The following is a 15036-nucleotide window of genomic DNA, read 5'->3' as shown; positions in this document are numbered from 1 at the left end:
ACCAGATTTGGATGATACAAATGAAATAAAAAGAAAACTTTAATAGCATATAAAATAACAAAGGGTTTCCTGTTCTTCCACTTTTTTTAAGAATGAAAACAAAAAGTGTGCTTTAAAGGAAAACTGAAGTCTTGGGGGAAGCACGGTAGAGTCACCAATAAATATGATCCTGAAGCCACAAGCATTTTAACCTAGAAGATGTGAAATGGTAGAATCAACTATAAAAAAATCTTGTATGTATTAGAAAAAAACCCAAAATATCAGACTTCAATAACCTTGTTCAAAAATAGACTAATGCTACATTTACAAATGATTTACAACAAAAAGAATCTTATAGATTAAGCAAAATATCTACTCATAGTGTAAATTGTTTTCTAAAAAAGTTTTGGACTTATTTCTGCAGTAAAAAGCAGAATATTCTAACAACAGGATATGTGGGTGGGTTATGAAAGAACACTGGGTACACTGTCAGAAAAGCAACCTAGCTTTAATTCTCTGGGAAGAAACATTATATGCAAATTCTAGATATACAGACATGTATATCTTGCATATTTTACTTATGAAATTTGTATTAGTCAGTCTGGAGATGATCACACCTGACCACTGCCCTAGACTGCTCTTTGAATATTTGTATTTTAAGCCAATGGATATTGTATTTTACTTGGCAAAGTATAAAATGTTCTATTTGAAAAGTGCCATATTACTTCCTCAAACTAAGTCTGCTCAAAGGAAACAGAAGACAGTTCAGAATCTGTAATCCTCACACACAAATGGCATGGAAATATGAGGTCAGAGAGCAGGTAGGAAGCATCCTGTATTCACAGAGCATTTTCCATTGGTGGTGGCACATTTCTTATTTTCCTGCTTTGAAGAAATATGAACATATCCCACCTGTAATACATTAACAGACATCATCTCACAAAGAGGTATTTCACAAACACCTGTGTACCTTCAGCTGAGGTGTAGTAGGTTTTTATGGCAGAACAATGTCAAAATTACTATGACCATCTTGAGAAAACAGAACCTTTGTTTCTTATAAGTAAGCCAATATATTTCAGCTGATCATTTCAGAAGAGTTTTTAATGATATCTGCTGGTCGTTTATTCTCTTGCCACATAACACAGCAGCCAAATGTACATTTTGGCAAGACAGTCACAAGTAAGGCAGGACTTTTAGGTAACCAATAGTCTTTGTGAATTTACAGGGTGTTATGGGTTAGACAGGACAGATTCACTAAAACCACAAAAATAACTTCAAATAACAGAATCATATTGTTTTGTGCAAAAGCAAAGACAACGTTTCTACATTAGATAGACACCAAACCCAGATTTACAGAAATGTGGTGTAGAGTAGAGTGTTTGCAAATGACATCATTGATGAACACATTTGCCCTAGAACCACATTGCAGAATGGCTGCTATAGAAAGAAGTTATTACCTATTGTTTGGAATTCCAACACTCTTCCCAGAATAAGAAAAGAAAAGGGGGGGGGGGAGAAAAAGAGAATCTGAATAGGAAAAAACCTCTGTTGCTGTTATTCCACTTTGAGAATGCACAGTGAAGTATGTTTTAACTGTTTTCAGCCTCTTCCAATACCTTTTAGAACTGAAATGTCAAAGGAAGCAGAGTTGTAAATATTTTACAAATAACCAGTCAATCCAAAACCTGGCAGAAAGGAAAATAGTGCAGGTCTGTTCTGATAAAAGCACAAATGGTAGACTACTACTTAGCATCAACTCCCAGAGGCAACATTCTACAAACATGCTGTGTATATGCCTTGGCAAAATGAGAGTTGTGTGGTATACCAGAGACTACATAAATCTTTGCATGGCTAAAAATAACTTCAGTGCTTGAAATGAAAGATAATATTTGCTGGTTTGCATAGCATTTGTTTTCTTTTTTTTCCAAAATATACACAAAAGCTACAAAGCAAATAGTTTTAAGCTCAGAAACACAAGAATTGCATTCTTTCTTCAACAAAAAAAGGATCTTTTTTCCTAAGTTAGAACATGCAGGGTAAATAAATACTTCAGTGTACAATTATTATCTAAATATTCACTTCTGTCTTCAACTTAATGAATTGTTAAATGAAGACAACACAGTGTTAAAAGATTAGCAGAAAAACCTTTCCTTACCTTTTTTTAAGCTGGGGTGTGGTATTCTCTACTTTCACACAGTCTTGCACTCTCTCTGAAATGGGTATTTTTCTTTAATATAAGAGATCAGAAGTCAGGGTACGCTGCTAGGGACCGGTGGTTAACATTCTTCTCCCAAACTGCCTAGGTATAAGTGGAATAGAAAGAATTTTAGTTCAACTTTTCTAGGCTAGCCTAGGAGTGGGGTTTGTTTTCACTCTTTTGAAGGGCGCTTATAAGCTGAACAATTCCTTTCTACCACATCTCTTGTAAATGGTTTGAGATGCTTGCAGTCTAAAAAAAAATAAGGAAGAAAGAAAAAAAAAAAACATATTGCAACCTGAGAAATTTTCATTAGCTTTGGACTTCCCTCTGAGACTTTCATACAAAATGGTCTTTCTTTCCTCATTCTAACTAGAGAAATAGCAACACTTTCTTATTTTTCCTTCCAAACATTCACGTCCTGCAGTTCTAAATCAATTATATCTCAAGAAAAATATAGCATTGGCTTTACTGTAGTTTGGCTGAAATAAAAATGTAGTATTTTCATTTCTCAAAATGAAAAACTAATAACTTCTAAAAGTTAAAATGTGACCTTGTCATATCTTTGATTTTCCTTCTATTAGAATGCACAAAAGTGAGTTTTAACTATTTTCCTGGCAAAAAACATTAAATGCCTTTGTTTAATAAAAAAAAAAAAATCTACTGCCAAAACCTGAAATTATAGTAATCTGTTTGAATGCACTGCAAAATAGAAAAAATTTAAACAGACGAAAACAACTTGCAAAATTAAACAAAGCAACCATTTTTCTTCTGGTTTTACTAGTTTTACATTTTACCTTGAAAAATTTAACTGTAATTTTGGAATTTTGATCTTGCACAATTCAAAATATACCTCAAAACTTTTATACTCATTTTAGGGCTTGCTGTGCTTCATTTTGCATTTAACTAGAAGTAAGTATCAGACAGGAATTTTGTAGCATCTAATCTATTCCCACACTCTATCAGTTATTAAATAGTATTCGCTATATTCATTTATCCTTACATTTTCAGGCAGCTACAAATAAGAGTATTTTGTTGGAACAATGTAATTAGTTTATTGGTTAAATCATGCTCCATTTGACAAGATAAGGATAAGTGCATGTTTGACTCTTGGTAATCAAACAGAACAGCTTGCAGGCATTAAATAATGGGGTTATTAGCCCCAGTATTCAGCTTCTCCTGAAGTTCATGGGCTAGGTGTTGGTGGGCACTCTCAGGCTGACAGAACAGATGATGTAGATCCGTGGTTTTCCTAGCAAAGGCACCTGAACAAGGCAGTCTGTTTAAGCTGAGAAATTAGCACTCAGTTGACTCTGCACCACTCATAACATTCAGAATGTGTTGAAGGTGTGAGTGAGAGATAAAAAAGCAGTATGAAAAAATCCTGAGTTTGTTAGGTCAATTCTAAAAAAAAAAAAGAAAGGTACTCCTAATTCATATCACAAAATGTGATGGTCTCGAACAACTGGTACTTGAGTCTAACTGCAACTCCAGGTGTTAGAAATCTCATATATTCTCATCAACCTCAAATCTAATTTTCACATGTAGACTCAGCACTACCCTCTTGTTTCTGGGCATAAGATGCAGCATTGACAATAGTGTGTGCTATAGTCTGAGCACGGAAGGTTTCTGGGCTGCATCAGGATATCAGGTCAATGTTGTTCTAGCACAACAGGCAGGAATGTATTCACTTTTTCACCAGAAAAATTTTCCACAAAATCAATTGTAATCAATTGCCAGCGCAAAGATCTCTGTTAATTCACAGCTGTAAATCCTGCACGCAACCAAAATCCCGCTCCAACACAGACTCTCTGATTTCCTGCCCTGCAGACATCATACTGTTAACTGGCAGAGCAGAGAACATCTCTCAGTGTGCTAATGTCACATATTTCACTGCCCTTTCTGCACCTGAGTGACTTACGCTAATGGCCGTGGCACTGCAGACACCAGGAGTTCATTGCACCTGCAATAAGGAGCCTGCTGTAACTGAGAACTTCAGGTCTGTCGTCTTGTCTGCATACCAAGGTATGCAGCATATCCACCAGCCCATTATGGAGAGTCAGTTTTCATTCTTCTGGGTAAGGTTTTGAAGCATGGCAGCAATGGGCCAACTTCTGAATTATTTTATTATTCTTGAAAATCAGAATTCAAAGCACTTTGAGCTCCTGAGTGTAATACAGACCTTCACCGTTCAAGGTGCGAGAAAAGAAAACTTAAAGCACAGACAGTGTTAACCACTAAGCTCAAGATGCATCAAGGAGATATGCCCTGGGAATAATAAACAAAGAGAAAAGGTCTTCCTTTTATTTACTAACACTCTTTTTCTTCTCAGGGAAGACGTGGAGACAGATGGATAGAGAAATACTTCAGTGAAAAGGAAATTCTTGCAGACAGGCCAGCATGGAATATTTGGATCTTAAAAGATCATGTCAGGAAGTTATTCTATTTTGTACCCTTCCAACACAGCCATCAAACACAATACAGAACCAGAAATACATATTTCCAACACAGAAAACTAAGCAGACACATACTCTGCATACACTCAGGGAAAATTACTACATCCCACAGTAATAAGTAACTGACAGAAGCAATGATGCCAGGCCCATGAAATTCTGACCAGAACAGAAATCAGGAAATAAAAAGTTGCTTCAGTTTTTCAAGATTTTTTTGGACACAGACCTTTCTATTCTGCGTTTTATTTTTTCATATCTACCTTTTATCTCATAGTAATAGTACAAAACTTTAGAACAGAGATAGGTCATTATAAAGCAGGTCACTGAAAATACCTACCACAATGCTAGACTTACAAGTGGTAAACTGATCAACTGGTCTATTTTCAGCATCTCAGACAATAGTTGTTCTTGTACATAGTCCACATGGTTGTTATTCTGTCACACAATACAAACTAGCAGGCAATTAAGCATGACAAACTATCAAATATTTGTCCACTAAAGGACCCTGCTATATCTTCTCTCCCTGTTTATTAAGTCCCTGTTCTTCTAAATGCATGTTTCAACCTCTTGGGATAGCTGCTTAACACTACAAAAGGAAATATGCTGTTCAGCATATCACAGGTAAATATAAGCAACATTACTCACAGAATACTTCTTCTTTTATGCAGAGAAAACTCCTGATTTAAAGAAAAAATAAATTATCATCAGACAGAGAAAGCCAACATCAACAACTCCTGAAAACAGCAAGAGTGTAGGGATATCTGTCAGTTAAAATACTGACAGGTGTGACTCAGTGTTTTGTATCATGAGTAAGAAGATAAACCCTCTATGACTTAAATGGTTTCTTTAGAACCTCGTAGATCACTCTGCATTAGAAACAGAGTTAACGCATTTCAAAATGTGATCCTCAGATTAATTTTGATAACATCTATAATACATTTGGTACACACATAAAAATAAGTGGAATATCAATCAAAAACTACATCTTTTCCAGACTACTTACAGATAAAAGTTTGCAACAAGTAGTTACCTATGAGTCATAAAATCACAGAATGGTTTGCATTGGAAGGGACTTACTTTAAAGATCATCTAGTTCCAACACCCCTGCCATGGGCAGGGACCGGTTTCACTAGACCAGGTTACTCAGAGCTCCATCCAACCTGACCTTAAACACTTCCAGGGATGGAGCATCCACAGCTTCTCTGGGCAACCTGTTTCCATGCCTCACCACACTCACAGTGAAAAATTTCTTCCTAATATCTAATCAAAACCTACCCTCTTTCATCTTACACCCGTTCCCTCTTGTCCTGTCCCTACATACCCTTGTAAAAAGTCCCTCTCCAGCTCTCCTGTAGGCAGGCCCTCTTTAGGTACTGGAAGGCTGCTCTAAAGTCTCCCTGGAGCCTTCTCTTCTCCAGGCTTAACAGCCCCAACTCTCTCATCCTGTCTTCATAGGAGAGGTGCTCCTATGAAGCAGGAAAATTAGTACTATTCAGTAAAACATTTTTGGCACAGTCAGTCTTCGGAAAGTAGTTAGTACAAGTTGTTTTGCTAGTGAGTTATAGTATATTTTGATACCAAGGTTTAGTTTTAAATTAAATCCAAACCCAAAAGAACGCTGATGCACTTCTTCGGTGGCCAATAAAACCTTTCTTTCTCTGTACCAGATACTGAGCTTTTTCTGTGTTGTACATCATACAAATCCATTACTTTGGATTATTTTCTCTGATAATGCATCATATAGTATCCACAACTGCTCAAAGCTAAGAAAATAATCTCCAGAGATCATATCAGATCAGATATTTTATGATGGTGCCAAATTGAGTTTGATTCTCTAGCCCCTGCAGGGAGCATAATCCCCAAACATCCACATGTGTATAAGCACACACACACACACAGAGCCTTAGAATGGCAGATTAAGTTTATCTAACATTACTTCCTTCCCAGAGGTTTGGACTGTTCAAGGGGAACAAATCCCCTCACTGCAAGGGAGGATTGCCAGGACTCATTAAGAGAAAAAGAACTATGCTATCAGATATGATCTGGCCTGCCCTTTCCTAGACACATTTCTTTACCTAAATGCATATCGGAGTGAATTTTATTTCAAAATGGGCTACTGCAACACTAATAAGTGTACATCTCCTATCCATCCACCCAAATGAAGTGAGCAAATAATTTCTTACTCTATATGCAGAAAAGAGTACCCAAACACAGTGGGCAAATAGTGTTCTCACTCCTCAGCCAAAATTAAATTCTGTTACATTTTCTTGAGAAATAAGTAAAAATCTAAACATTTAGAACTAGCAATTAAAAGAACTGCAAATAACAGAAAATGTAGAAATCATTCTTAATAAATAATATAATGTAGCACAGGAATCCTAGGATAAGGAAAGCTTTGGTAAATTAGTACACCTATTAACACTGATATATATTCTGCCCCAAAACTCTAGGATATCACAAAATGTCACTTAATTCATAAAGCACTGCTTGGTGCTTCATGGAAAAACAAGCAGTAAAAATGTTCAGCTCCTAGTTTTCAGAGGTAGGAGTGGCAGAGGTAGGAGTAAAGACTTCTCCCAGATTTCCTTATACTGTTATTTTCAGCCATACCTTGCAAGGAATCCCAAGTGTAAACCCAAGTTAGAAAATGAAGAAGAAAAAATTTGTTACATGCAAGGGCATGCAATAAGGTAGAAAGATGTAAAGGGTGCAAAGAAGGCCACACTCTTCCCAGTGATATCCAGTGACACCACAAGGGGTGATGGGTCAACACTGAAACTCAGGAGGTTCCCTCTGAACATCAGGAAACATTTTTAACTGTAAGAGTGACTAAGCACTGACACAGGTTGCCCAGAGAGGTTGTGGAGTTGTGGTGGGTTGACCTTGGCTGTACACCAGGTGCCCACCCAGCCACTCTATCACTCCATTTCCCAGCTGGACAGGGGAGAGAGTAAGATGGAAACAATCCATGGGTTGGGATAAGGCAGTTTATTAAAGCAAAAACAAAGCAAAAGCAAAGCAAAGCTTGGGCCTGCAAAAGCGAAGTAAAAGATAGCAGGGTTTATTCTCGGCTTCAGTACGTGTGACGGTTTCTCAGCAGGCAGCCATTGGAGACAATGAGTGCCCGCCCTCCTGCTCCTTGCCTCAGCTTTTGTATCTGAGCTGACTTCATTTGGTATGGAATATCCCTTAGGTTAGTTCAGGTCAGCTGGCCTACTTGTGTCCCCTCCCAGGATCTTGCCCTTGATTGAGGAAGGAATGTTACAGTGCTGTGCTCAGCAGCAGCCAAAACGCTGGTGTGTTATCAACACCCTTCTAGCTACCAATGCAAAGCACAGCACTGAGCCAGACCCAATAAAGGAGTCTACATCCTTTGGAGGTATTCAGAACCCAAATGGACTGAGTCCTGGACAATGAGATCTAGGTGACTGTGCTTTAGCAGGTGGGTTGGATGAGATGGCCTCCAGAGGTGCCTCCCAACCTCAGCCAGTCTGTGATTCTGTGAAAACAGGTGGGAAAAAATAGGAAAGTAATTGCCATAATTAGGAAACAAACAATTAAAAACTTTTTTTTTTTTTAAATACAACCCTAGTTATCACAAGCCAAACAACAGCATGAGTAAATAGGATAAAACTGGATTAATAGACCTGCATAACAATTGCTGTTGACATTGTAATTTCCCTGGGTCATGCTGACACCATTAAGAAGTCATTTCTCCAGTCAAAGTTATATAGATAAAATCCAAATGCAAGCAAAAGACTTAGTAAGAAGAAAGCTTTGATCTCCCAAACTACAAGGTAGGAATATTTTCCTCAGAAAAACCTGCCAGGTCTTAATATGAAAAATGTAGATTTTGCAGGGCCAACCACCCCCTGCCCTGCAGTTGTGTCCCTTGTTCACCTCTGCACTCCCTCTCTTTCCTCCAGCACAGCCAGAGGTAGCAAAGGTAATTATATTTGCATAGGTCAGCGGCAAAGCTGCATTAAAAGACACTGGGAGACATACAGATGGGTAAATGAGACTGTTTAACCTGCATAATATACTGCTGATGAGGAATGGAAAAGGGAAAACTCACTTGGGCTCAGGGGAGCTTGATGGCATTGCAGTACGAAGATGGGAGTATTTTTGCAATGCACTAGTGCACCACCGTCCTGCAGCACAGCCAGAGCATGCTGCAGTTTTACCTTCACTTATGTTGAACAGCAACTAAATCAAACTAAAACTGTAGTCCTCCCTGTGTTGTAAGATGTTAAGAGAGAACTTCTCTATCAGGCTATTCAATCCATCTCTCCAGTCATGCTCGGCTAACCTCAACCCGCCCTAGCCACAGGGAGCTTGCCCAAGTGTGAATTAAAGTACATGTTATTGCAGTTTAGTTACACTTACTAAACTTACATTGCAGTTTAGTACATGTTATTGCAGTTTAGTTATACTTACACTGGCAGAATATAAGTGTAAAATGCCAAGCAATAAATGGGAACCCAGTCTCTGTCTGTACTTTGGTTTCTTTTCCACACACTTCATATGTGTGCCTTAAGAAGACTTTTTTTCTTTTAAAAAATAATGTAATGTTCTTTCTCAAGTACCATAAACATCTTCAATCAGAAATGCTTCTAATACACTCTAAAAGATTCAAATGTGAAATATTAAAATTTCTTCATTTCACTAACAAAATATATGTTTTTCTTCTCTGTTTACTGTGCCAAGTATAACCTCTAACACCCAGGAAAAAAAAATGATAAGGCAGGTCATCAACCACGGCAAGATTATTTTATGATGGCACAGTCCTCTGGTTACTTTCTGTTCACTAAAAGTGCAATTAAAAACAGTGTTCTATGGTTATGTATCATTCCTGACTATATAACCACACTATTTCCGAGCACAGCTAGAAAAATTATCTACAATATTATGTGACCAGCTGCCACTCCCTTTACTTGATCTAAATTTAATTCTGTGCTACAGGCTGACTTAAATGAGGCTCTAAAGTTGTTTGTGGAGTAGGATTCTGCTCTACAGGAGTAAAAGTTTGAAAAAACCCAAAAAACTCTGTCAAAAAAACTTCAAAGAAAAAGAAAAAAGGGGACAAAAAGCCTGAGAAACTCCTATTTGAGGAATATCATATCACGAATTGCACAGACAGCACAAGCCTCATTGAATAATTATGTTTAACTCTAGTGTATATACAAGTAAGGAGAGGAAAGAGATTTTCTTGTACCAGCTCCTCAGTCTGTGGAGAAGTCAGTAATAGTTTGTTTCAGGGACTCGCTCATGCAGAGATAAATTTGCCAGCTGCCTTGGAAGCTCTCTGAAGAAAGGCACTATATAAACATAAATCATTAATGAAGCCAGTGACCTCATCCTTGGGTAACTAGAGAAGCATAAAACCAACATGCTGTAGAGGTAGAAAGTTTTCTAGTCAGCAGTGCCATACACCAGCGGGCAGTAAACACAAGAGCATCCATCCTGATGTCATAGCAGATTCCTTTTGACAGGCTTTGTGTTTTTATCTCAACCACCACAGGTCATAGGTGGCAAAAAGCAGAAGCTTCTGAAGACAAATGAGGTCATAGTTCAATAATTAAAAGAGGGAACCCTGCCCAATCTTTTCATCTCATCCAAGGCTTTCCTGAAGTGAAACATTTAACAGATGTAAAATATATTTTGTTAACTTTAAAAACATGAGAAGAATCATTGTGCCAAGGTCCAACCTGCGGCATGCAGCAACACCCTTGGGAAGATGGGGACCAAATGTGCAAAAAGAAACTCAGCTTTAGTAACCACCCAGCTCTTTCAGCCTCACAGGGTGACAGAAACTACCCCCGTATGCAATGCAGTGGGAGCAGTCCAGCTTTTTGGGGCTCTATCTTTCTCAGCCCAGCTCCTTCACCTTTCAGTGCCTACGACTGCAGCTGCTCCAGCCAAACTCAATCCCTGCCCCATGGGCATGGCAGCAGCATGGAAGTCACAGGAGGCAAAGGCTGCCAACAAAAAGGCAGGACAAAGGGCAGCTACTGGCACAAAGTCAGACAAGAAAAATGCTTTTGCACAAGGGTGAAGCTGCTACTACGTGATGTAATGAGTGACCATAGATCCAGAGTACCCAGATTCAAGTCCTCTGAGCTCCAGGTTGTGGCATTTGACAGGGACTTTCACAGTCCATAGAACAAAAAATTCAGTTACTCCAAATTTTTCCAATAATTACATTAATGTCTTAATGGCATCATGAGGACAGCAGTCCTTTAAAGAGAATTTAAATGAGACAGGATGATGACCGCAAGACCTTTTAAGGAGGTAATTTGATATACAAACATCACCACGGAGGGAAAACAAAAAAATGAAAAACCTACTGTGGAGAAAAAAAAAAAGAAAGAGGTTTGTCCTCTGTCAGAGAAGAAGAGATGTTGTCTCTGGTAAATTTAGCCAAATGAATCCATGCTTCACTGTATGTTTCTTTGGGTCCAGCAGCTTTGTGACTGACATGCTATTTTTTTTTCTTTGCCATAGAGGTGGCGTCTTCATCCTACTAACACGGCAAGAGAACTCAGCTGAGTGTCATGCCAGCTGCATGTGGTGATTTTAGCTGACAACTGGCCTAAGCTGCCTTTGCTGTACATGTGATAACTTGTTTTCCAACCAGCTGCACAAGCAACTTAAGCATTGTATTTTTCCAGCTTCTTCCAGATAGTTTTTCAGCCTGTTCTAGTACAACAATTTGTCTCTGAAACCATGGCCGATGGTTACTGGCAGGCCAGTACCTTTGTCCTGACAGCTTTTGGTGATTGTCACGTGAAGTTCACATCTACCTCTCTCATACTGATGTATCGTTGCTTAAAGAGCAGAAAATGGCACAGAAGGGTTTGTGGTTTCTCCTCTCTGGAAATTAAGAAGTGAGATTGCACAGACTTGGTACTCTTTCCCTGTAAGAAATCTATATACAAAAAGCCACATTGTCCATACAAGATTGATATTACTTAGTTATAAATCAATAGTTCCATGCCTGAAGAGATTGTAACCTTCTAAATTTTTTTTCCTCACATATAAAAAGAGAGAAGGGAGAAAATGGAGTGGTGGCGACCAACAGTTTACCTAATTGTTTCTAATTATCCTAAGGATAGAAAATATGAGCTGTACTAATCTCAAAAGATAGGAAGGGATGATAATAAAGGAAATAATTTGCTGTATGAAAGTTTGACAGTCTTCTATCAAATACAAAGATATATATTTTCTTTTTTAGGACTCTCAATGTTTGTTGTGTTCATTTAATAAAGCACTGCACGTAGTGAAAGACAGAAATTGCAGGGGTATTTGTGAGAAAACGGTTCTGTAAAACTGTAATAAAATCAAAAGGCTCAAAGGAATTAAAAAAAAATTACTTAAATCATGACTCTCTAGTTTACTCTCCATTTGAAATAACCCACACCAAGTACCATGGAACAATTTTTCTTTCAATTCCATGACACTTCCATGGACAAAGTATATAACTTCTCCAGAAAGCACATTAATACCTGTCCACTTGACAGGGAGAACTGCCCCTTAATAACACCAAAGCTCCCAAGCTTTCACTAGTGGTGATAAAAAACACCCACTGTAAAATGTATATGTGTACAAAAATATATATATTCCCCCCTTAGGCATACACGCACAACCAGTCTTCAAGTTTTTATAACACATTAAAAAAAGTTCAAAGAATTTATTTGCCTTTCACAACATACTCTTACCTGAAAATAAATACAAAGTCCCCAACATTAGTCAGCAGAATTAAATAAAACAGCTAATAGGGTAAGAGACCCTTTATGCAGCTTAAAACTAATTAATATCTACTTAAATATCAAATGTTGACTTTAAAGAAATGACATCTCTTTTAGAAATTCTGTCTTTTTTTCCCATGTCATCTGTTCAGGGGGCATATCTTGGAACATATTTGAAAAACGCCAATTTAGCATTTGTTGTTTCGCTGAATTAAACAATCAAATGAACAAGAAATAATTTTAAAAGCTTCTTCTCCCTCCTCCCCAAACTGTCAGGCCTTCCTGCTAGGTTTTTTTTTAATCTCAAGGAAATGCATGCTGAATTTTGTATAGTTATTCAAAAAGTCATCTTCTGGAAACTGTAGTGAGCTACAACTCCAGTTCCTAGAAAAGATGAATGTGTGCTACTAATTATTCAGTGTTATGCTGCTTCTTCACTTAAATAGCTCCATCTCCCAGAAAAGTGAAGCAAGAGATAAATATCTCTACTGTGTTTATTTTCAAATTGGAAAATGCATTTTTTTGCAGAAGGTTTTATTACAAAAAGATATATTATATATATATTATTGCAAAGTGAGTTCATTATTAGGAATTTATTAATAAGATCTATATCATAACATTTAATGGATTCTTATTGGATGCTTTTTCTAGTCGTAAATTATCAGAAAAAAGTCCACTGGATTAAGTTTGTTGTGCACACCACACATTCTATCAAGTCAGTGGCATTTTAAAGCAGTTCAGATATCCCTTTTCTGGTATGGCTGGCTGTGCCATTACCACACAATGTGACAGACAGAAAATGTATGAAGAGTGAAAGAAACATAGCTGTGAAAGTACAGCATAGCAACAGCAGTATGTGTTTGCCTTCTGCATTTTGGGACACTTGAATAAGTGTTCACCCCTGCAAGTAATTTTGTTCACCTGGAAACCTTCATGTTTTCTCTCTCCACATGAAAAGAAGTATGGATTAGGAAGCCTTCTTATTTTTTCTTAATTTTCTAGGCTATTGTTGCTATAATTATATGGTTTGCATGTTCTTTTGGATAAACACTGTGTCTTTTTCTAAGTTTGAGAAGCATCCAATGTGTTTCTGGAACTGCTGCTATCCCAGAAGTGAGAAGTTGTGACAAGCCTACAGATCAGTTCTGTTTCTCATACTTTTCCACACAACCTTAGAAGGACATCCCTACCAATGAGATGGTAGAAGGTAAATATGTCAACTGCCAGTAGCAGAGGCACTTAAATCCACTCACTTTCTTGCCATGACAAAGCATTGGGAGTCGGAAAATGGGCAGAAATTTTAAAGAAAACCCATTCAAGTAGCATGCCCTGAAGGGAGAGGAAGGGAGATGGGAACAAAGGCTGCAGTGATATTTCATGGACATGTGTCCTACCTGGCATTTCCAGCAACACAGCAAACTGAGACTGTAGCTTCTCTGGAGAAGCAGGTTCTCTCACTGCCAAGGAAATATTCCAAGTGTAGATTCACTTTTAGTTGTGCCCTTTTAAACTCAGAGATTCCAGCTCTCTCTCATAAGACTTTCACTGCACTGATCCTGTATTTGTTTCTATCTTCATTCCCCCCTTTTCTGAGAGATAGGTAAGTATAACAAAATGAAAGTGATATTAGGCACCAAAAAGGACCCGATTACAAACCATTTCTCCAAATGCTTAGAAATAGTTTGAAGTTTGGCACTTGTGATAGTGGTAGGTCGTCACAACAAAAAAACGAAAACTGTTGCAATTACCTTCTGCATTATTTCACTTCACTATTTCAGGCTATTGCCCAATAGTAAATAAATAATTTCTCAGTGGTCCTGGAATGACCACGATGGTCACTAGGAATTAAGAAATCCAGGTGATGCAAGTAGTTGGATTTGAGAGAACCCTATAGGAAATAAAAACTTAGAGGAGTTGTTCAAACAAATGAGCAGGGAGGCAAAACTAAAGAGACCTGAATGCCAGCTACAGAAGCTGCATGCACATACCAACAGCAGGAAGCATGGGAATCTGCTATGGAAACAAGAGCAGGTGAGCAGATAGAGTAGCAGTGCCAGTACTCACTGCAAGCAGATTAATCATTTGGCTATAATTGGGAATGTTCTTTTCAACATCTATTTTTAAATAAAATGTCGAAGAAGCTTTCACAAGATTTTGCATGCTCTATTTCAGTTTCCAAGAAGTACCAAAATACTACCAGAAATTTTGGTCCCAGAATACTGCCTCAAGGATCTTAGAATAGAATTCCCCAAATTTTACATAAAAGCATGAAGTGAATGTTTCCAGCTTGTTCTATCTTTGTTTTAGGTTCAATGAGCCTAAATAGCCAGTCTAGCATGCATGCCTAAGGCAAATGCAACTTCAAATCTTTGCTAAGTCCATCTGCCCTTAATATTAAGAAAAAATATTCCCTACACTGGGAATGTTGGGAAATACTCAAAATGTCATCAAAAGACAGCTTGAGAGGGATAAAAGTTCATTCATTTGAAACAAAACAAAATACAAATCTGAAAAAAAAAATCTGAGAAATCCTAAATTTTGATAGCAACAGAGGTAGTTTAAAGAAAAGCCATGACCACAAATAACAAAAGTATGGTTTACCCTGACTGTCAGTGTGGTTGTTTTCCATTTAAAAGTAAATGCCTAAGAATTAGTCCAC

General features: G+C 37.7%; 1 protein-coding gene across 4 annotated transcripts in view; it reads right to left on the bottom strand.

Moving 5' to 3' along the window:
- Window positions 1-15036, bottom strand: part of CRACD (capping protein inhibiting regulator of actin dynamics) — a 128248-nt gene that overhangs the window by 65200 nt on the left and 48012 nt on the right. For all 4 annotated transcript variants that reach the window (XM_032687022.1, XM_032687023.1, XM_032687015.1 and 1 more), the window contains exon 2: window positions 2135-2278. The gene's annotated coding sequence lies outside the window, so the exon portion shown is untranslated. The remainder of the gene's footprint in view (window positions 1-2134; window positions 2279-15036) is intronic.

Source organism: Chiroxiphia lanceolata, chromosome 4, assembly GCF_009829145.1.
Source record: "Chiroxiphia lanceolata isolate bChiLan1 chromosome 4, bChiLan1.pri, whole genome shotgun sequence".
In the NCBI taxonomy this organism is placed as follows: domain Eukaryota; kingdom Metazoa; phylum Chordata; class Aves; order Passeriformes; family Pipridae; genus Chiroxiphia; species Chiroxiphia lanceolata.
This window is presented reverse-complemented; position numbering and strand designations above follow the sequence as displayed.